Source organism: Pleurodeles waltl, chromosome 10 (genome assembly GCF_031143425.1).
Source record: "Pleurodeles waltl isolate 20211129_DDA chromosome 10, aPleWal1.hap1.20221129, whole genome shotgun sequence".
Lineage (NCBI taxonomy): Eukaryota > Metazoa > Chordata > Amphibia > Caudata > Salamandridae > Pleurodeles > Pleurodeles waltl.
Genome location: NC_090449.1, coordinates 619476416 through 619498184, shown reverse-complemented (window position 1 = coordinate 619498184; position 21769 = coordinate 619476416).

The window sequence follows — 21769 nt, the reverse complement described above, 5'->3', positions numbered from 1 at the left end:
TGGTAGCTCCTTGGGAAAGCGATCCACTTGCTCTCCTAACTCATCATGATCTTGTGAGCAGGTTTGTGCCCAGGCCCTCAGCGCCTTTTGGTACTCCTCCTTCTTGGAGGCTCCATTGGTAGGTACGCCCATCCCATTGCAAAAGCCCTTCAGCGGGTTAACTGTGTAGCCCTCCAGCTTAGGCAGGTCAAACTCCTTAACTCCACCTGTGGATGCAGCCAGAGACATAGGTGGTCATTCTGACCTCGGCGGTAAAAGGCGCCTACCGCCGGTCAGAAATCCTCCATAATCCCGCCGCGGTCGCGGAAACCCGCCACGGTCATTCTGACCCGCAGAAGGCAAACCTCCGAAAATCCGACCGCCACAACAGACCGCCAGACCAGCGGTCGGCGGAAAGGTGGAGGTGACCAAACCTCCACCGCCACGCCAACAGAAATACGCCCATGCCATTACGACCCACGAATCCACGCGGCGGTCATTCAAACGCGGTATTCCATTGGCGGGACACACGGGCGCGGTCAGAATACACACAAACGAACAAAACTCACCCACATTGGACGATTTGAATCCCACACACCTGATACACATACACACACCACTCCCACACACACAATACAATATAAAACACACACCCACATCACCCACAAACCCCTACGCTTAAAAATTCGTAAAGAAGACAAGAGCGAGACACCAGCATCCAAAACATAACAGCCACAGCCACTCAACACCATCACCCACACACTATCCACACACAAAACAACACACACCACCACACTCAACTCACTTAAATACACATACTCCACCCCACACATCATACACACCACCCCATGGCACCCCAAAGACAACCCCGCTTCACAGACGAAGAACTCAGGGTCATGGTGGAGGAAATCGTTCGGGTAGAGCCCCAGCTGTTCGGCACACAGATACAATACACCAGCATTGCCCGGAGGACGGAGCTATGGCAGAGGATTGTCGACAGGGTGAACCCAGTGGGACAGCACCCCAGAAATCGGGAAGACATCAGGAAGCGATGGAACGACCTACGGGGGAAGGTGCGTTCCATGGTATCCAGGCACAACATCGCCGTGCAGAAGACTGGCGGAGGACCCCCACCTCAACCCCCACAATTCACATCATGGGAGGAAGAAGTCTTGAACATCCTGCATCCTGACGGCCTCGCAGGAGTCGGCGGAGGAATGGATACTGGTAAGTTGAAGCTTCAATACTGCTTCCCCCCCACCTGCATGCCAAATCAGACCCCAACCCTCACCCCCATCCTCGAACCCCACCCTCACCCCCACCCCCATCCTCACCCCCACCCTCACCCCCACCACCATCCTCACCCCCACCACCATCCTCACCCCCACCCCCAGCACACCTATTCCCCGCCAATGTCTCACCATCACAACCCACACATCCCAAAACCTAGGCCTGCATGCGTCCACTAAGCATGGACACCCATCACCAAAGCATGCCCAATGCATATACACATCCCCCCCACAAGCCACCCTCACCAAAGCCCCCACACACGAATGCCAGCACTTGGGGACACGGGAACCCACAGATACACCCATATGCCACACATTGAAACTATAACCATACCTCTATACCCCTGCAGGACCCGACCGTCAACACACCGCGGCGGAGGGGCCAGAATTATCCACACCCCCCACCCAAGAGGCCGTCAGCGATGACAGCAGCTCTGTCGATCTGGACACCGATGACCAGCCCGGACCATCGGGGACCTCTGGACAGTCGGTTCCCCTCACACAGGCACAGGCCACTATAGACCCTAACCCCTCTGGGAACACCAGCACAGCTCCCACCCAGCGGGCCCATGCCTCTGTCTCCAGGGCGCGTCAATCTGCGGTGTGTCTACCACTACAGGGCACCCAGGATAACCCACCACCCCAACAACAACAGGGACCTGGGGGCAGTGGTAGTGGGCACACCGGCCAGGGGGCAGAGGCCCAGGGAAACAGGGCAACTCGGCGGGCAGCTGTGCGACAGGGGGGGGAGGAGAGGCCCAGGGAACCCACTCTCCACGAGGTCCTCACCACCATCATGGGAGCATACAACCGCTCCCAGGAGACGATGGCGACGGTACTGGCCCGGTTCCAGGAGATCCAGGTGCTGCAGGAGGAACACTATCGGGGGTACAGGGAGGACATCAGAGCCATCAACACCACCCTGGTTACCATGGTAGGGCTGCTGCAGGACCTCGTAAACAGCAGGGCGGACACTGAACAACACCCAAGGGCCCCTGCCACTAGCCTGGACCAATAACAGCCATCCACCTCCGCCGGCGCTAGTGGACAGGAGGCCCCCGCACAGCAGCAGCCCACCAGACCCCCACCTCCTGCAGGAGAAGAACCACCCCGCAAGAGGGCCCTGAGATCTCGCAAGAAGACAGAGTAGGATGTCAAGACCCCCGCCAGCAAAGGATACCACCTGATGTCATCCCACTGTCCCACATTGTCACCCTGTCCATCCTTGAACTGCCCATGCTCCATCTCTCCACAGGCCTCTGGACAATGCACCTGTGTGACTGTTACTCTGGACTCTGCCATGGACATTCCTTCACCATAGCCCCCACCCACTTGAAACCACCCATCCCATTTTGAGCACTTCAATAAACACCTATTTTGCACCAAAATATCAGGAGTCTGGCTGTGATTTCAATAGATTGTAATTGACATGACAGTGCAAATATGTCCTTGTACATGGTGAAGTCAACAAACAGCTGCCACAAAGCTGTAGTCCATGGGGAAACGAAGCACAGGACTCGTAGTGGGGACCCCAGATCTGAAATAGGGAGGGAAAAGCCAAAACTCAGTCATCATACACTGGGGCAAATAGACAGGCAGCAGAGATGCTGCAGAGTAGTTAACATTTACTAAATTATCTTTGAAATGTTACCTGTGTCCTATTGGAAGTACTGTTCAATGATTCTGTCCCTGTTGTCTGTTTCAGCCCCGTCGTCTTCCTCCTCGTCACTCTCCTCAGGTTCCACCGCTGCCACAACACCACCGTCTCGACCATCCTCCTGCAGGAAAGGCACCTGGCGGCGCAAAGCCAGGTTGTGAAGCATGCAGCAGGCCACGATGATGTGACACACCTTCTTAGGTGAGTACATTAGGGATCCACCGGTCATATGCAGGCACCTAAACCTGGCCTTTAGGAGGCCAAAGGTGCGTTCGATCACCCTCCTAGTACGCCCATGGGCCTCATTGTACCGTTCCTCTGCCCTGGTCCGGGGATTCCTTACTGGGGTCAGTAGCCACGACAGGTTGGGGTACCCAGAGTCCCCCACTAGCCATACACGGTGTCTCTGTAGCTGTTCCATCACGTAAGGGATGCTGCTATTCCTCAGGATGTAGGCGTCATGCACTGACCCTGGGAATTTGGCATTTACATGCGAGATGTACTGGTCAGCCAAACACACCACCTGGATGTTCATTGAATGGTAACTTTTTCTGTTCCTGTACACCTGCTCCCTGTCTCTTGGGGGAACCAAAGCCACATGGGTCCCATCAATGGCACCAATTACGTTGGGAATATGTCCAAGGGCGTAGAAATCACCCTTCACTGTAGCCAATTCGCCCACCTCAGGGAAAATGATGTAGTTCCTCACGGATTTCATCAGGGCAGACAACACTCTGGATAACACCTTCGAAAACATGGGCTGAGACATCCCGGAAGCAATTCCCACGGTTGTCTGAAATGACCCACTTGCCAAGAAATGTAGTACTGACATGACCTGCACCAGAGGGGGAATCCCTGTGGGTTGGCGGATGGGGGACATCAGGTCGGGCTCCAGCTGGGCACACAGTTCATGGATAGTGGCACGGTTAAGACGGTAGGTCAGGATAATGTGGCGTTCTTCCATTGTCGACAGGTCCACCAGCGGTCGGTACACGGGAGGATTCATCCGTCTCCTCGCCCAACCCAGCGGACGGTGCCTAGGAAGGACAACATGGAGCACACAGTCAGGCAACCCACAGGTACGTACTCACAGCTAGCACAGTATACGATTCTCTATGCAGTGAATGGCGTGTCTGAGTGGCTATGCAAGGCCTAGGCCTGTGTGACGCAGTTGAAATTGAGCCATGTGGGCCCTGGAAATGGCGGCTGCCTGACCTGTGAAGTGTGACAATGGGATGTGAGGTCAATGCGCTGGCGTGGCACACCGCGGCGGGCGGCAGGCGAAGACTGCGGCGCGAAGCCGCATTGGTTAACATTGAAGCCTATGGGTTTCAGGAGCCAATGGCGAAGGGCGCCGGCGGTGGCGGGACGCACCGCCGCGGTACGCACCGCCGCGGACGTGACCGCCATTTTCTATCTACTTATCCACTTGCGACTTGAACTTTCACAGGAGAGGACCTATACTGCAAGTGTTGCTGTGACCTCGGTCTGGAAGGGACAATGGCTGCTGCGACTGGGGAAAGGGCCCCTGCCTTCACTGGAGAGGAGTTGGAGAAACTTGTGGATGGGGTCCTCCCCCAGTATGCGCTACTCTACGGTCCTCCAGACCAACAAGTGAGTTTAATTCAATATGGATTTGGGGCCACTGGCTGGCTTGGGGGCCTGGCGGGGATGGGGGGCATGTTGGGGCTGGCGGGAGGCCTGGCGGGGGGCCTGGCGGGGATGGGGGGCATGTTGGGCATGGCGGTGGGCATGGCGGGGATGGGGGGCATGTTGGGCCTGGCGGGGGGCCTGGCGGGGATGGGGGGCATGTTGGGCCTGGCGGGGGGCCTGGCGGGGATGGGGGGCATGTTGAGCATGGCGGGGGGCCTGGCGGGGATGGGGGGCATGTTGGGCATGGCGGGGGCATGGCGGGGGGCCTGGCGGGGATGGTGGGCATGTTGGGCCTGGCGGGGGGCCTGGCGGGGATGGGGGGCGTTGGGCCACTGGAAAGGAAAATGCTGAGTAACTTGAACGTGGTATTTCTCCCTCCCCGTACGTGTCACATAGGTCCGCGCCCATGAGAAGATCGGGATTTGGCGTGCCATCGCCAAGGAAGTCCGGGCCCTGGGGGTCCACCATCGACGGGGCACCCACTGCCGCAAGAGGTGGGAGGACATCCGCCGCGGGACCAAGAAGACCGCCGAGTCTCTGCTGGGGATGGCCTCCCAACGTAGGCGGGGTGCCTGCCGTCAACTGAGCCCCCTGATGTTCCGGATCCTGGCGGTGGCCTACCCTGATTTGGATGGGCGCGTGAGGGCAGCACAGCAGACACAAGGGGGTGAGTACAAGCATTATCTACTCTGTTGTCGCGCAGTGGAGGTGTCTGGGTGGGGGAGGAGGGCTGGGGGTCCCCCTAGGCCAGGGCGATATCTGTAGGCTGGGCACCCCCGTAAGCCCCTGTGTCCCCAGCCACCACCCTCAGTAATTTGTCAGTACAGCCATCCCTGGGCCGTGTCATCCATGGGTGCAGTTGTCAACTCTAGGCGTGTAGGGCATGTTCCACGGAATGCGTAGCGTACCCCAAGTGCGCAACTTAGTGCAGGGGGCATCTGTGTCTGTCATGTCCGCTAACTGTACCGGAGATCCATGTACTCAATATCCCTTTATTTCTCTCTCCCCCCCCCTTTTTGTTTGTCTTTCTGTGCTTGTGTGCATCAGCATCATCAGGCGGAGGAGAAGTGGCATCGGGGCAGGAGGGAGCTGCATCTCACATGGCCCAGGAGGGCCATGCCACAGAGTCAGACTGGACCAGTGAGACGGAGGGCGAGGGGAGCTCCACGACGGGGACGACTGGAGCCTGCAGCGACACGGACACGTCCTCGGAAGGGGGCTCCCTTGCGGGGTGGCACCATCCGTGCCCCCCGCCATTACAGGTACAGCCACCACCCAGCGCACCATCTCCGCCCTCCCAGCAGCCCCTCCGCGTTCGCCCCGTGCCCGCTCTGCCAGGAAGCCGGGCATCTCCTTCGCCCCAGGCACCTCAGGCCCTGCCCCTGTTACCCCCGCTGCCCTCAGTGAGGAGGTCATTGACCTCCTCCGAACGCTCATTGTTGGGCAGACTACCCTTTTGAATGCCATCCAGGGGGTGGAGAGGGAGGTTCATCGCAGCAATGCGTACCTGGAGGGCATTGATTCGGGTCAGGCTGCCCATCAGCGATCGTTCCAGGCTCTGGCCTCAGCACTGACGGCAGCCATTGTCCCTGTCTCCTGCCTGCCTCTACTAACTCCCTCCTCCCAGTCTCCTGTTCCTCTGCCTGTCCCACCCACACCATCAGACCAGCCTGCACACACCTCAACACCCAAGAGAAGCTCATCCAAACATAAGCACCACAGATCACGCAGACATTCACACACGCAACATTCCGATGCAGACATGCCAACAGTCACTACCACCTCTGTGACCCCCACCTCCTCGTCTCCCTCCTCCCTCCCTGTGACGTCTACACTCACACCTCCATTCACCTCACCATCAGCCAGTGTTTCCATCACCAGCACACCCTCCACTCCAGTCCGCACACGTGCAGTCACCACCCCCACTGCCATTTACACGTCCCCTGTGTCCTCTCCCACTGTGTCTGTCACCCCCTCTTCCACACCACACAAACGCAGCCACCCACCCACCCAACAGCCATCCACCTCACAACAGCCTATCCCTCTTGCACCTGCACCCAAAGACAGCAAACGTGACTCACCTACAACCACATCCTCTCCCTCCACTCCCATTCCCACTGTACCTACCACTCTCCATTGTCCCAAGAAGCTCTTCCTCGCCACTACTAACTTCTTTCCTGACCCTGAGCCCCCCCCTCCTTCTCGTCGGGGTAAGAAGAGCACCTCAGCCACCACCAGCCCTGCAGCCCCCTTGACAAGGGTGCAGGGGTATTGGAGCCCGCCAGCCCGCATGTCTGGATCTTCGCCCAGCAGCAAGGGGACAGCCAGCCCACCCCCTGGGAAGAGGAGCAGAAGGCGGAAGGGGCGCCGCAGGAGCCCGCCTTCTACATCCCCCCCGGACACCACCCAGAGACAGTCACCAGCCACAGCTCCAAAGGGAGGAAAGGGCCACAGGCCGACGACTAAGGAGGGCAAGGGCAGCAAGTTGGAGAGGTCAGGCAGCAGGCCTGCTGCCCAGGAGGAGCCCACAACCCCCATAGCCGCTGCCCCGGGAGGATCCGGCACAGCTGCCCCGGGAGAGCCCACCAGCCCCATAGCCGCTGCCCAGGGAGGACCCAGCCCAGCTGGCCAGGAGGGCCCCACCACCCACAGCCCAGGTGGGCAGTGAAGGAGCACCATCCCCGCTGCCCAGGAGGGCACCACCAGGCATTTAGCAGTTGGCCATAGACCGTCCGCCGTCTCAAGAACCGCTGAACTGGGCCCTTCAAGGCAAGAACCGCTGAACTGGGCCCCGCCGTCTCAAGAACCGCTGAACTGGGCCCTTCAAGGCAAGAACCGCTGAACTGGGCCCCGCCGTCTCAAGAACCGCTGAACTGGGCCCTTCAAGGCAAGAACCGCTGAACTGGGCCCCGCCGTCTCAAGAACCGCTGAACTGGGCCCCGCCGTCTCAAGAACCGCTGAACTGGGCCCCGACGTCTCAAGAACCGCTGAACTGGGCCCCGCCGTCTCAAGAACCGCTGAACTGGGCCCTTCAAGGCAAGAACCGCTGAACTGGGCCCCGCCGTCTCAAGAACCGCTGAACTGGGCCCCGCCGTCTCAAGAACCGCTGAACTGGGCCCTTCAAGGCAAGAACCGCTGAACTGGGCCCTTCAAGGCAAGAACCGCTGAACTGGGCCCCGCCGTCTCAAGAACCGCTGAACTGGGCCCCGCCGTCTCAAGAACCGCTGAACTGGGCCCCGCCGTCTCAAGAACCGCTGAACTGGGCCCCGCCGTCTCAAGAACCGCTGAACTGGGCCCTTCAAGGCAAGAACCGCTGAACTGGGCCCCGCCGTCTCAAGAACCGCTGAACTGGGCCCTTCAAGGCAAGAACCGCTGAACTGGGCCCCGCCGTCTCAAGAACCGCTGAACTGGGCCCCGCCGTCTCAAGAACCGCTGAACTGGGCCCCGCCGTCTCATGAACCGCTGAACTGGGCCCTTCAGGGCAAGAACCGCTGGCCCTTTGGCAGACGTGGCAGGGCAGGATCTATCTCGGGCAGGGCTGCAGGATGTCCTCTGGCCAACTTGCCTCCTCCAGTGGCAGTGGGGTCTGTTATGGACTGTATGGACTGTGGCTTTGCTCTCCCCAGGATGGCCCAGTGGGCAGGCCACCCACTGTATGGACTGTTTGGACTGTGGCTTTGCTCTCCCCAGGATGGCCCAGTGGGCAGGCCACCCACTGTATGGACTGTTTGGACTGTGGCTTTGCTCTCCCCAGGATGGCCCAGTGGGCAGGCCACCCACTGTATGGACTGTTTGGACTGTGGCTTTGCTCTCCCCAGGATGGCCCAGTGGGCAGGCCACCCACTGTATGGACTGTTTGGACTGTGGCTTTGCTCTCCCCAGGATGGCCCAGTGGGCAGGCCACCCACTGTATGGACTGTATGGACTGTGGCTTTGCTCTCCCCAGGATGGCCCAGTGGGCAGGCCACCCACTGTATGGACTGTTTGGACTGTTTGGACTGTGGCTTTGCTCTCCCCAGGATGGCCCAGTGGGCAGGCCACCCACTGTATGGACTGTATGGACTGTGGCTTTGCTCTCCCCAGGATGGCCCAGTGGGCAGGCCACCCACTGTATGGACTGTTTGGACTGTGGCTTTGCTCTCCCCAGGATGGCCCAGTGGGCAGGCCACCCACTGTATGGACTGTATGGACTGTGGCTTTGCTCTCCCCAGGATGGCCCAGTGGGCAGGCCACCCACTGTATGGACTGTATGGACTGTGGCTTTGCTCTCCCCAGGATGGCCCAGTGGGCAGGCCACCCACTGTATGGACTGTATGGACTGTGGCTTTGCTCTCCCCAGGATGGCCCAGTGGTCATGGAGTCCCCTCGTGGATCTGGCGTCGTGTACTCAAGTGGCTGAGGTGCCCCCCCTTCCCTTCCCCTGAGGTGCCTGTCCTATTTTCTTTCTGATGCCCCTGCAGTGTTCTCTCCGTGGAGTTCTTGTCGTGGGACTGGGCCTTGCCCCTTTGCACAGGACCCCTGTGATCCACGGACAGTGGTTGGACTACATTTAGTAGCTGTATATATTTTGTACATAGTTTATTTATTTATTGGGATTAATGGCGTACATATTTAAATATATCTGCCCGTTTATGATCTCTTCTTTTGGTCTTTGCATTATTTCGGAGGGGGGTGGTTTGTGGGTTGTGACAGTGATCTGTGGGAATGCATTGATGTGTGTGTTGTAGTGGGTGTGGGTGGGTGGGTGTGTGCCGGTAATCTTTTCCCTCCCCTGTGTCGTAGGTGCAGTACTCACCGATGTCTTCCGCGCCGCCGGGCGTGCTCCTGGTATATGAGGAGGAATAGGAGTGCGGGGATGACCTGTAACTCTGGCTCCATACTGCCGGAATCTCGCGTGGAGTGCGTAGAGGTGAGCGTTTTCCCGTTCGTAGTCTGTTTCCGCCGTGTTCTTATCGGCGGTGCTCCCGCCCCGGAAAAGGTGGCAGATTGGTGGGTCGTAATAGGGTGGGCAGTACTTTGTCTGCCGCCGGGCTGTTGGCGGGAACCGCCGCGCTGTTTGTTTGTACCGCTGTGGCGGTCGGAGTGTTAAGTTGGCGGGCTGTGTTGGCGGTTCCCGCCAGGGTCAGAATTGCATATTTTAGACCGCCGGCCTGTTGGCGGCTTGGCCGCCGCTTTATCACCGACCGCCAGGGTCAGAATGAGGGCCATAATGTATAAGATAGATTTAGAAAATGACAAGCAGGGAAATTGTAGCAAAATGAAAACAAATCAAATTGATCTTTAACTGTGGGTAGGAGTGTACACATTGCTGTTGTATGGCACTGCACAAACAAAAGTCCTATCCTGACCGTTGATCACCAGTGTTAGAAATGGGGTTTCTAGTTTGGAGGGGTATACAACCTTGTCCAAGTAGGGACAACAATCCCAGTCAGGGTAAGTCACAATACAATCCAAATTACCCTGTGCCCACTCTCTGGTGGCTTGGCACTAAAGAGTCAGGCTTAACTTAGAAGGCAATGAGTAAAGTATTTGTGCACAAAATCACACAGTAAGACAGTGAAAACACCACACAGGTTTAGGAAAATAGATAATGTTTATCTGAATAAAATAAGCTAAAATCGACAAAGATCTGATAAGCACAAGTTGAAATATCACTTTTAAAAGATTTAAAAGAGTCTCAATCCTTAGAAATCAATAGTTGTTTCTTTGTAACACACAGTACCTGGGATGAGTCAAAAATAATGATGCACTGAGACCGCAGTGGAGATGCGTGGAAAAATAAAATGTTGGGTCAGATTCTCCGGTGAGGCACAGATGATGCGTCGCTTCTTTCCATGCTGCAAGGGTTTGTGTTGTTTTTCAGGCGTGCAGTCTTGGTTCCTCACTGCGATGCAGGGATATTTTGACACCCAGGGATGATGCATTGAAAATCCTTGATGCGCAGGTAGAAGGAGCAGGCATCTGCGTCTATCTGGTAAGCGATGCATCAAATTTTCCATCGCAAGGCAGGCGCTGCATCGAATTCTCTGTCTGGAAGTTGGTGCTACATCGTTCGGGTAGGCGGTGCGGCGATTTCCAAAGCACAATGCAGTCTTTGCATCGATTTCTGCAGGTGTTGCGTCGATTTTTGATGTGCAATGAGTTTCTTTGAAGAGATGAAGGGCCTCATTATGACACTGGCGGTCTTTCCCATACTTGCGGCCGCCAAAAGACCACTTTGGCGTCAGTAATCTGCCCGTCCTATTATGACACACAAAATCAAAATCGCCAGAATACAGCGACAAATCTGACAGCGCCAGCCTGAACGATGGCAGCAGAGAGGCAGGCCCACCACTCACACCGCCACGGTAGAAAAAGACCGTGCTCCCCAATACGACCCATGACCCACAAATCAGCACAGCATTCTTAGCACAGCGGTAATCCATTGGCGGTCTGGACCGTGGCGGCCGAAATGGAACCTTCACTACAATACAACACCTCCTTCTTCCTCCAGCAATGGGATATTCCTCCTTAGTGCCAGACTGTGAAGGCAGGAGGCCAACAAAATCTGGCACACCTTCTGTGGTGAGTACTGCAGGTAACCCTCAGAGATGTGCAGACATCTGAACCTTGCCTTCACAAGACCAAATGTCCTTTTTCTGAGAAAGTAGCCTCTTTCTAGCCTTGTTACCCCCACTTTTGGCCTGTTTGTGAGTATATGTCAGGGTGTTTTCACTGTCTCACTGGGATCCTGCTAGCCAGGGCCCAGTGCTCATAGTGAAAACCCTATGTTTTCAGTATGTTTGGTATGTGTCACTGGGACCCTGCTAGCCAGGACCCCAGTGCTCATAAGTTTGCGGCCTATATGTATGTGTTCCCTGTGTGATGCCTAACTGTCTCACTGAGGCTCTGCTAACCAGAACCTCAGTGGTTATGCTCTCTCTGCTTTACAAATTGTCACTAACAGGCTAGTGACCAATTTCACCAATTCACATTGGTATACTGGAACACCCTTATAATTCCCTAGTATATGGTACTGAGGTACCCAGGGTATTGGGGTTCCAGGAGATCCCTATGGGCTGCAGCATTTCTTTTGCCACCCATAGGGAGCTCTGACAATTCTTACACAGGCCTGCCACTGCAGCCTGAGTGAAATAATGCCCACATTATTTCACAGCCATTTTACACTGCACTTAAGTAACTTATAAGTCACCTATATGTCTAACCTTCACCTGGTGAAGGTTGGGTGCAAAGTTACTTAGTGTGTGGGCACCCTGGCACTAGCAGAACAAAGGACTTCCTCAGAGAGAGGGTGTTACACCTTCTCCCTTTGGAAAAAGGTGTCAGGGCTGGGGAGGAGTAGCCTCCCCCAGCCTCTGGAAATGCTTTGATGGGCACAGATGGTGCCCATCTCTGCATAAGCCAGTCTACACCGGTTCAGGGATCCCCCAGCCCTGCTCTGGTGCGAAACTGGACAAAGGAAAGGGGAGTGACCACTCCCCTGACCTGCCCCTCCCAGGGGAGGTGCCCAGAGCTCCTCCAGTGTGCTCCAGACCTCTGCCATCTTGGAAACAGAGGTGCTGCTGGCACACTGGACTGCTCTGAGTGGCCAGTGCCAGCAGGTGACGTCAGAGACTCCTCCTGATAGGCTCTTACCTGTGTTGCTAGCCTATCCTCCTTCCTAAGTAGCCAAACCTCCTTTTCTGGCTATTTAGGGTCTCTGCTTTGGGGAATTCTTTAGATAACGAATGCAAGAGCTCATCAGAGTTCCTCTGCATCTCTCTCTTCACCTTCTGCCAAGGAATCGACCGCTGACTGCTCAGGACTCCTGCAAAACCGCAACAAAGTAGCAAAGACGACTACTGCAACCTTGTATCGCTGATCCTGCCGCCTTCTCGACTGTTTTCCTGGTGGTGCATGCTGTGGGGGTAGTCTGCCTCCTCTCTGCACTAGAAGCTCCGAAGAAATCTCCCGTGGGTCGACGGAATCTTCCCCCTGCAACCGCAGGCAACAAAAGACTGTATCACCGGTCCTCTGGGTCCCCTCTCAGCATGACGAGCGTGGTCCCTGGAACTCAGCAACTCTGTCCAAGTGACTCCCACAGTCCAGTGACTCTTCAGTCCAAGTTTGGTGGAGGTAAGTCCTTGCCTCCCCACGCTAGACTGCATTGCTGGGTACCGCGTGATTTGCAGCTGCTACGGCTCCTGTGCACTCTTCCAGGATTTCCTTTGTGCACAGCCAAGCCTGGGTCCCCGACACTCTAACCTGCAGTGCACAACCTCCTGAGTTGTCCTCCGGCATCGTGGGATCTTCTTTTGTGACTTTGGGTGAGCTCTTGTTCACTCTTCTTCATAGTGCCTGTTCCGGCACTTCTGCGGGTGCTGCCTGCTTCTGTGAGGGCTCCCTGTCTTGCTGGGTGCCCTCTCTGTCTCCTCACGCAATTGGCGACATCCTGGTCCCTCCTGGGCCACAGCAGCATCCAAAAACCCTAACTGCGACCCTTGCAGCTAGCAAGGCTTGTTTGCGGTCTTTCTGCGTGGGAACACCTCTGCAAGCTTCTACACGACGTGGGACATCCATCCTCCAAAGCGGAAGTTTCTAGCCCTCTTCGTTCTTGCAGAATCCACAGCTTCTACCATCCGGTGGCAGCTTCCTTTGCACTCTCAGCTGGCATTTCCTGGGCATCTGCCCAATCTCGACTTTGTCGCGACTCTTGGACTTGGTCCCCTTGTTCCACAGGTACTCTCGTCTGGAAATCCACTTTGGTTGCATTGCTGGTGTTGTTCTTTCTTGCAGAATTCCCCTATCACGACTTCTGTGCTCTTTGGGGAATATAGGTGCACTTTACACCTACTTTTCAGGGTCTTGGGGTGGGCTATTTTTCTAACCCTCACTGTTTTCTTACAGTCCCAGCGACCCTCTACAAGCTCACATAGGTTTGGGGTCCATACGTTATTTGCATTCCACTTTTGGAGTATATGGTTTGTGTTGCTCCTGTACCTATGTGCTCCTATTGCAATCTATTGTAACTTTACACTGCTTGCATTACTTCCTTTTGCTATTACTGCGTATTTTTAGTATTGTGTACATATATCTTGTGTATATTTGGCATCCTCATACTGAGGGTACTCACTGAGATACTTTTGGCATATTGTCATAAAAATAAAGTACCTTTATTTTTAGTATATCTGTGTATTGTGTTTTCTTATGATATTGTGCATGTGACACCAGTGGTATAGTGGGAGCTTTGCATGTCTCCTAGTTCAGCCTAAGCTGCTCTGCTAGCTACCTTTTCTATCAGCCTAAGCTGCTAGACACCTCTTCTACACTAATAAGGGATAACTGGACCTGATACAGAGTGTAAGTACCCCTTGGTACCCACTACAAGCCAGGCCAGCCTCCTACACTTTTGATCACCCTTCTTGTCCTCCCATGTTCCTCATTGTGCTGGTCTTCAGCCCTGGTCCTTGGATTCCTCACAGGTGTCAGAGATTGGGATAACCTGAATGACCTGTGGATAGAGTAAACTATAATTTCCAATCCACTATGTTACATACAGACTGAGTAGGAAGGCTGGGGTAACAGTAATTTCACATACACTCATCATACTCACCGATGAAGTAGGCTCTCACTCTTTGTAGAATCGACATCAGCCATGAGACACTGCTATTCCTGAGGATGTACGAATCATGTACAGACCCAGGAAACTTTGCAGTCACCTGGGAGATGTAGTGGTCTGCCAAGCAGATCATCTGCACATTAATAGAGTGAAAGCTCTTATGGTTTCTGTACACTTGCTCATCAGCCCTGGGTGGTATTAATGCAAAGTGGGTGCCATCAATGGCCCCAATCACATGAGGGATATGTCCCATTGCACAGAATCCAGCCTTCATAATGACCAAATCTACAGTATGGGCAAATTGAATGCAGCTTTCCATATGTTTCAGTAAGGCAGACAAGACATTCCTCAACACATTGCTGAACAATGGTTGAGACATGCCTATTGCCATTCCGACTATCCCCTGGAGTGAGCCAGTGGCCAATAAGTGGAGGACAGATAGCACCTGCACAGTTGGAAAATGCCTGTAGGTTGTTGAATGGCTGGCAGAAGATCACATTCCAACTGGGCACACAGCTCCCTGATTGTAGCATGGTTCAGTCGATAGTTGGAGATGATGTGCCATTCTTCCATCGCTGCTAAGACTACCAGGGGCAGGTACACAGGTGCATGCCTCACCCTCCACAGTGGTTGGTATTTACACATGGCATACAACACAAGAGTGTCAGCTATTTCACTTCATGCATCCTACTGCATCGACACAAATGGAGGATCAACATCACATCTGCTACCACTTTTTGCATACAAGGCAGACTTCAAAGTGCGGAGCTCTCATAATACTTATGTATTTTGCATATACATCTGGGTTTTACAAAGAATTACATCAGAAAGATGGTTGTCCGTCACTGCTAGCGTACAGTCACTATCAATACGTTAGGTTTTTTCCAATCTTTCATAATGTCATTTTCTGAATCTGTGCACACTCAAAGTTCATACTGCCTGAATGTATTGTACACAGTCCTAGACAGTAACTTATCACATGTCCATGAGGAAAATGTTTAGTGACGCTTCTAAATTATGTTTTCATAACAGAACAGTGCAAAATGGCTGCTGCCTCTTGTACATGCAGGGGACAGATGTCAGAAAGCTCATTCCACCAGTGTATGCCATCATGGTGATAGGCGGTTGGAACCACTGTGCAACTCCTCATTGGTTAATATTGATGTCTATAGCATACAGGGACCAATAACGATTACCGCGGTTGGTGGTGATGGTGCAAACCACTGCGGCCGTGACTGCCATTTTCTACAGTGTATCTCACTTGACTCATGACTCTCCAGCCATCAAGACCTCCACTGAGTATGCTGCTGAGTCGTGTTCCTGAGAGCCACAATGGTGCGTGTTACAGGGGATAGGGCCCTCTCCTTCACTACAGAGGAACTCCAGAAACTTATGGATGGGGTCCTACACCTGTACACAAAGCTCTGTGGAGCTCCAGAACAGCAGGTAGGTCACATTATGGTATTTTTGTAGCTACATAGGTATGTAAGTGTGTTAGTATGTGTATGCAGAATATTCCAGTGGAGGGTGTAGCTTCGGAAAAGACTGCTAGGAATGTTGTGCAAGTGTGAAGTCATGTATGATGCTGATATGTGAACTGTTTGCAGGCCTATGAGTGTAGTAGGTTGTTGGGTGTACATAAATGTGCCTTTCCTTCTGTGTCTCCCATGCAGATCAGCACCCATCAAAAGAAAGGGCTGTCGAAAGCCATTGCCAAGGAAGTGTGGACCCTGGGGTCCATAACCGACAGAGCACCCACTGCAGGGAGCGGTGGGAGTACCTGAGACGCTGGACCCGAAAGACCACAGAGGCCCAGTTGGGGATGGCCTTCCAACGAAGAAGGGGTGCCCGTCGGACCCTGACCCCTCTAATGGCCTGCATACTGGCAGTGGCAAACCCTGAGTTGGATGGACGCTTGAGGGCAATACAGAAGCCACAAGGTGGTGAGTTACAGAGTTAATTTCCTGTACTGTTTGCTTTAGAATGGAAAGGGTATGTTAGCCATAGGATAAAGGATGTCTAGTGTAGCTAGGACAGTTTATGTAGGTTGGATACAGTAGTGCTGTAAATATTAGTTGCTGTGATAGGTAAGTGTCTATGCAACAGGTTGTCATGGCATTTGTACTGTGCCAAATTGTAGGATATGACAGGGATATACAGGAGCTTAAGTTGGTTTGAATACCTATCTATTCATGTCCTTTACGGGTGACACAGGTAGGTATGACACTGTAAAAATGTCACTTATGGACTGACATCTCACAGTAATAATCCTGTATACCAGAGCCATGACAGTGTAGAGTAGTACCTAAGTGTTATTGTAGAGGTTTCATGATTGAGTATACACGTCAGAGTGTATGCACACTAGGGGGGTCATTACAACCCCGCCGGTCGGCGTTAATATGGCAGTAAATGCTGCCAAAAGGCTGGCGGTACCTACCGCCATCCGCCAATGTAGCACTCCAACCGCCATGGCGGTAATAGCCGCCGGGCTGGAGATATCCATCTTCATCCTGGCAGCCATCATTGTATCGCCTGCGGGATTATTACCCCACCTACCGCCATAGTTTTCGTGGCTTTCTTAACACCACGAAAAACCATGGCGGTAGGCACTATCAGTGACAGTGACTTCCTTCACTGTCGCTGATTGGGGTCCCCACTTCGAGTTAGTCCCCAACCCCCTTACATTCACGCCCTCCTTCACACACACATACACACACCCATTCCCACATGCATCCATCCATTCACACACACATCCACAAACACTTTCATACATACACGCCGACACGCATTCACAGAACACAACATACACGCACTCACACCTCTGTACATGCACACATGCATTCAACATGCAACACACACCCGCATCCACGCACACACAAACATTCACACATGCCCCCCCACACACACAACACCCCCCACCACACTCCCCTGTCAGAGACCCAACTTACCTGTGTTCAGGGGGTCCTCCGGCAGGAGACGGGATGGGGCGCTGCTGCCACCAGCAGCGCCCGCCAGCAGAACACCACCAGGCCGTATTATTGGTCATAATACGGCTGGCGGCGGTCTACTGGCGTGGCGCTGCTGGTGGCAGGAGCGCAACCTTACCACCATCTGCCGGCATGGCCACAGCTGGATTTCTGCCATTCTTGTGGCGACAATCCGGCTATAGTCATAATACGGCAGATGGCTGGTATCCGCCGCGACGGTCTTTTGGCGGCCGTCGCCACGGCGGTAGGCGTTTTTTACCGCCAATCTCAAAATGAGAGCCTAAATGTGTAGATATGTCTATTGACGTAGAAAGTGCATTCAGGAATGTCAAAAGAGTCATGTTGTTGATTGGTTAAAATGTGCAAAGGCTATTTTTATTGGTCATGTGCTCCCATCTTTTTCACCCCACCTCCTTTTTGTACTAGCCAATCCTTGTGTGTATTCGCGTCAGCAGGCAAATGAGTAGGGGCACCAGTGAGTGGGGAGGCTGCAGCCCACAGGACCCAGGAGGCAGAGACCACTGAAGCCGAGGGGACCAGCAGGTGGGAGGGCGAGGGGAGCACCATGGGAGAAAGTGGAGGAGATACAACAGATACAGATTCCTCCTTCGATGGAGCAGCCGAGTAATGGCTACCTGGAGGGCATTCACAGTGCCTTGACTGGCCTACAGAGATTATTTCAGGCTCTGAACTCTTCAGTGACATCAGCCAGTGTCCCTAGTACTTCTGTCCTCCCTCCTGCTACCTATGCCCCAACCCAGACCCCTCTCCCAGCCAAGCCACACATACAAACAAGCACTCACCCAAATCAACAGACAAGATACTCAAAGACAAACACAGGCACCACAAATCACATCACAAACATGCACACACTCAACACACATTAGCAGACACAACATCAGCAACTATCTCCTCTGTCTCCCCTACCACCTCCTCCCTTACAGTCACCACTCACACCTGCCAGAACTGCATCCTCACTCCCAGTTCCTGTCACTACTTCTGTGTTGCCCTCAGTCACCTCAGACACTCCACTTTCCTCCACCTCACACAAGCATTCTCTGCATGCATCTGCACCCATATTTAGCACACCTACAGGTCCTACAATTACTCCCTCTACCTCCACTCCCACACCTGTTTCCAAATCCATCCTCTGTGTTCCTAAGAAGCTTTTCCTTGCCCACCTTGACCTGTTCCCTGCGCCCGTCATGGTTCCCTCCCCAGGCCAAGTCCCTCCTCCTCAAAGTCCTCCTATGACCCCTCTTCTACCACTGCTGTCCCTCCACCCGCCAAAAAGCCTCCCCATCCCCAAAAAATCACCTGCCCCAAAACATAGGTCCCAAGCCCCTTGCCCTCCATCCAAATCAAAGATGAAATCCCCACCTCCCTCCCAGACCAAAGCCAAAGGACCCCCCCTCCCAAGCCAAAGACCAAGGACCTCCCTCCCAAGCCCAAACCCCCACCACCACCCACTGTCCCTTGAGGTGCCTGCCTGCCCCATTGATGCCCCTACCTTTTGGAGGCCATTAGGCTGTCAGCAGTCAAGTTGGGGCCTTTGCCAGGCACAATAAAGAGTTTTAGACATTGGACTGGCCTAAGGGCCTTGGTGTTTTTGTTGCATCTTTGTATTGGATTTGAATTTATATAAATATAGACAACAGGATTCCGGTTGGTTTCCTTATCATACATTTGTCAAGTCGTTTTGTTTACAGGTAAGTTTCCATACATCTATTATGTGTTGTAAAATGTCAATTTCTAGGCATTTTTTTATTCAAGTACACTGTTATTTCTTGTATTTGGCCATTGATTGTATTGTTGTGTTTTGTATTGGTTTGTGTGTCTCTGCTTATTAGTGATATTGGTGTGGTTGTGTAGATTTGATCCAGGGTGTATGTATGTGATATGTGTGTTTGGCGTGGCTGTGTTTTGTGTGTGTGTGTCTCGATGCGGGTGTTGTGTAGCGTGTGTGAGCATTGGAGTCCATGCATGGTGTGTATGTTGTGTGTGGGTGTGTAACTCTCCCCTTCCCACCTTGTGTGCTCTGCAGGTGTACTCACCGATGGCGTCTTCATAGGCGTTGGTGGTCATAAAGGAGGAAGGCAAGGAAGAGCACTGAGAAGACTTCAAGGTGGCATTTCATGGCTTCTGCGGAGTCGTCTGTGTCCCTGGAGGTGAGTGGGTCCTTTTATACTTGCTGTTTCTGCCAGGCTTTGGGTGGCGGCCGTACCACCCCAGAAATCATGGTGGTCTGCTGGGTCGTAATAGGGTGGGCGGTGCAGTGATTACAGCCTGGCTGGGAATGGCAACCACCACACCACTTGGCATTTAACACTACTTGCTGAGCCTTAAACTCCCCTTTTTCTACATATAAGTCATCCCTAAGGTAGGCCCTAGGTAACCCATAGGGCAGGGTGCTATGTAGGTAAAAAGCAGGATATGTACTTATGTGTTTTACATGTCCTGGCAGTGAAAAACTCCTAAATTCATTTTCCCCTACTGTGAGGCCTGCTTCTCTCATAGACTAGCATTAGAACTGCCCTCATATACTCTTAAGTGGTAGATTCTGCTCTGGAAGGAGTAGCCATATCTTGCTTGGTATTGCCAGATTTGTAATAGAAAATCCTGCTTACTGGTGAAGTTGGATTTAATATTTCTATTTTAGAAATGCCACTTTTAGACAGTGGGCATTTCTCTGCATTTACTGCCATCCGTGCCTTGCAGCCTATCTCCAATCCACATCTAGTTTGTGCTGGTTGACAGCTCCCCTTGTGCATTCCACCCAGCCAACCATAAGCACAGAACACTCAGTCACATCTGGATTTATCTGCATATGAATGGGTCTTTCTGGGAAGTGTGGAGGGGCTCACACTTACATTTTAAAGGCAAGTGGCCTGCCCCCATACAGAGGACTGTTATCCCTCCTCCCCCACGGGGATCCTGGCAGACAGGACTGGGCTGAAAGGGGAACTTGTGCACTTCAAAACCACTCTTTGAAGTTTCCTCCACTTAAAAGGCATTTTTGGGTATATAAACTGTGTCTCTGACCCCACCAAATCAGATACTTCTGGACCTACACCTGCACTCTGTCAGAGGACTGCCTGGCTACCGAATGGACTCATCTGGACTGCTTTGCTGAGAAAGACTGCTGCCCTGCTTGTTGCCCTGCTGCCCTGCTGGCCTCTGACTCTGCTGGTTGGCGGTGCCTTCCCGCTGAAGTGCTCTCCAAGGGCTTGGATTGAGCTTGAACCTTGTTTCCGAAGTCTCAGGGTCAACAAAGACTTCATCTCTTCAAAGAAACTCCTTGTGCTTCGAAAATCGACGCAACACCTACAGAAATCGACGCAAAGCCTGCATCGCAACTGGGAAATCGTCACACGGCTGACCTGAGCGATGCAGCACCGACTTTCTGATGGAGAATTCAATGTCGCGCCTGCCTTGCGATGGCAAATTTGAAGCATCGACTACCAGATGGACGCAGCACCTGCTCCTTCTACACGTGCATCAAGGATTTTCAACACATCATCCATGGGCGTCAATATATCCCTGCATCACAGTGAGGAACCAAGACTGTGCACCCAAAAAATGTGGCAAACCCTTGCAGCGTGGAAAGAATCATTGCGTACCTGTGCCACACCAGAAAATCAGAAGACACAACTTATTTTTCTATGCATCTCCTCCTCTGCGATCCCCGTGCGTCGTTATTTTTTACTCATTCCTGGTACTGTGTGTTACAAAGAAACAACTATTGATTTCTAAGGATTGAGACTGTTTTAAATCTTTTAAAAGTGATATTTCAACTTGTGCTTATTGGATCTTTGTAGTTTTGACCTTATTTTATTCAGCTAAATATTATCTATTCTTCTAAACCTGTGTGACAAGCTGAATTGAAAGTCCATGATATTGCTTGAACTGGGACTGAAAACCAGGCAATTATTGTGCAGGACTGTGTCATGTGGAGGGTTATAACCATTTCCTGGATCTTCTGTTGGGATTCAATATTGTGATCTAGGGGGGTTATATACAGTGTTGTTTATGAGATGGACATTTGTTGGATTTGTTGTACATTTTCTGAACTTTCTGAATCCTATTGAGTAATATATTGGATTTTAACAGTACAGAGTTGTCTTATTCATTAATTGAAGACTGGATCATATGTACACATGCTATATCTAAACAATTCATCTAGGAGCATTTTTAAGTGAGACTTTTAGAAAGTTGGCATTATTCTGCTCTTAAGCTGTGTGTGCCTGCTGCCTGCCTCCAATACATGTCTGGGCTGGATGACAGCTTAGCTGTGTGCATTCACTCTAGACAGTTTGAGTTTAAGTTTCAGTTCATTTATTTATGAACCACAAACAAATTCCCAAGGGCATCTCAGGGCTACCACCTAGAAAAGAGCTAAGAAAAAAAATGGCAAAAGTGGAAGTACACAGTAAAACCAGAGATCTACGTGAGTAGAGAGAAGGAGAATATAAACGCCTACATAGATCCGAGGAAATTGGCAAAGGCTGATAAACAGCCAAGTGTTTAGCGATTTAAAAAATATATATATATTTGGCTGGCTTATTAGGTAACTAGGCATGGAGTTCCACAAATGAGCAGTGAAATG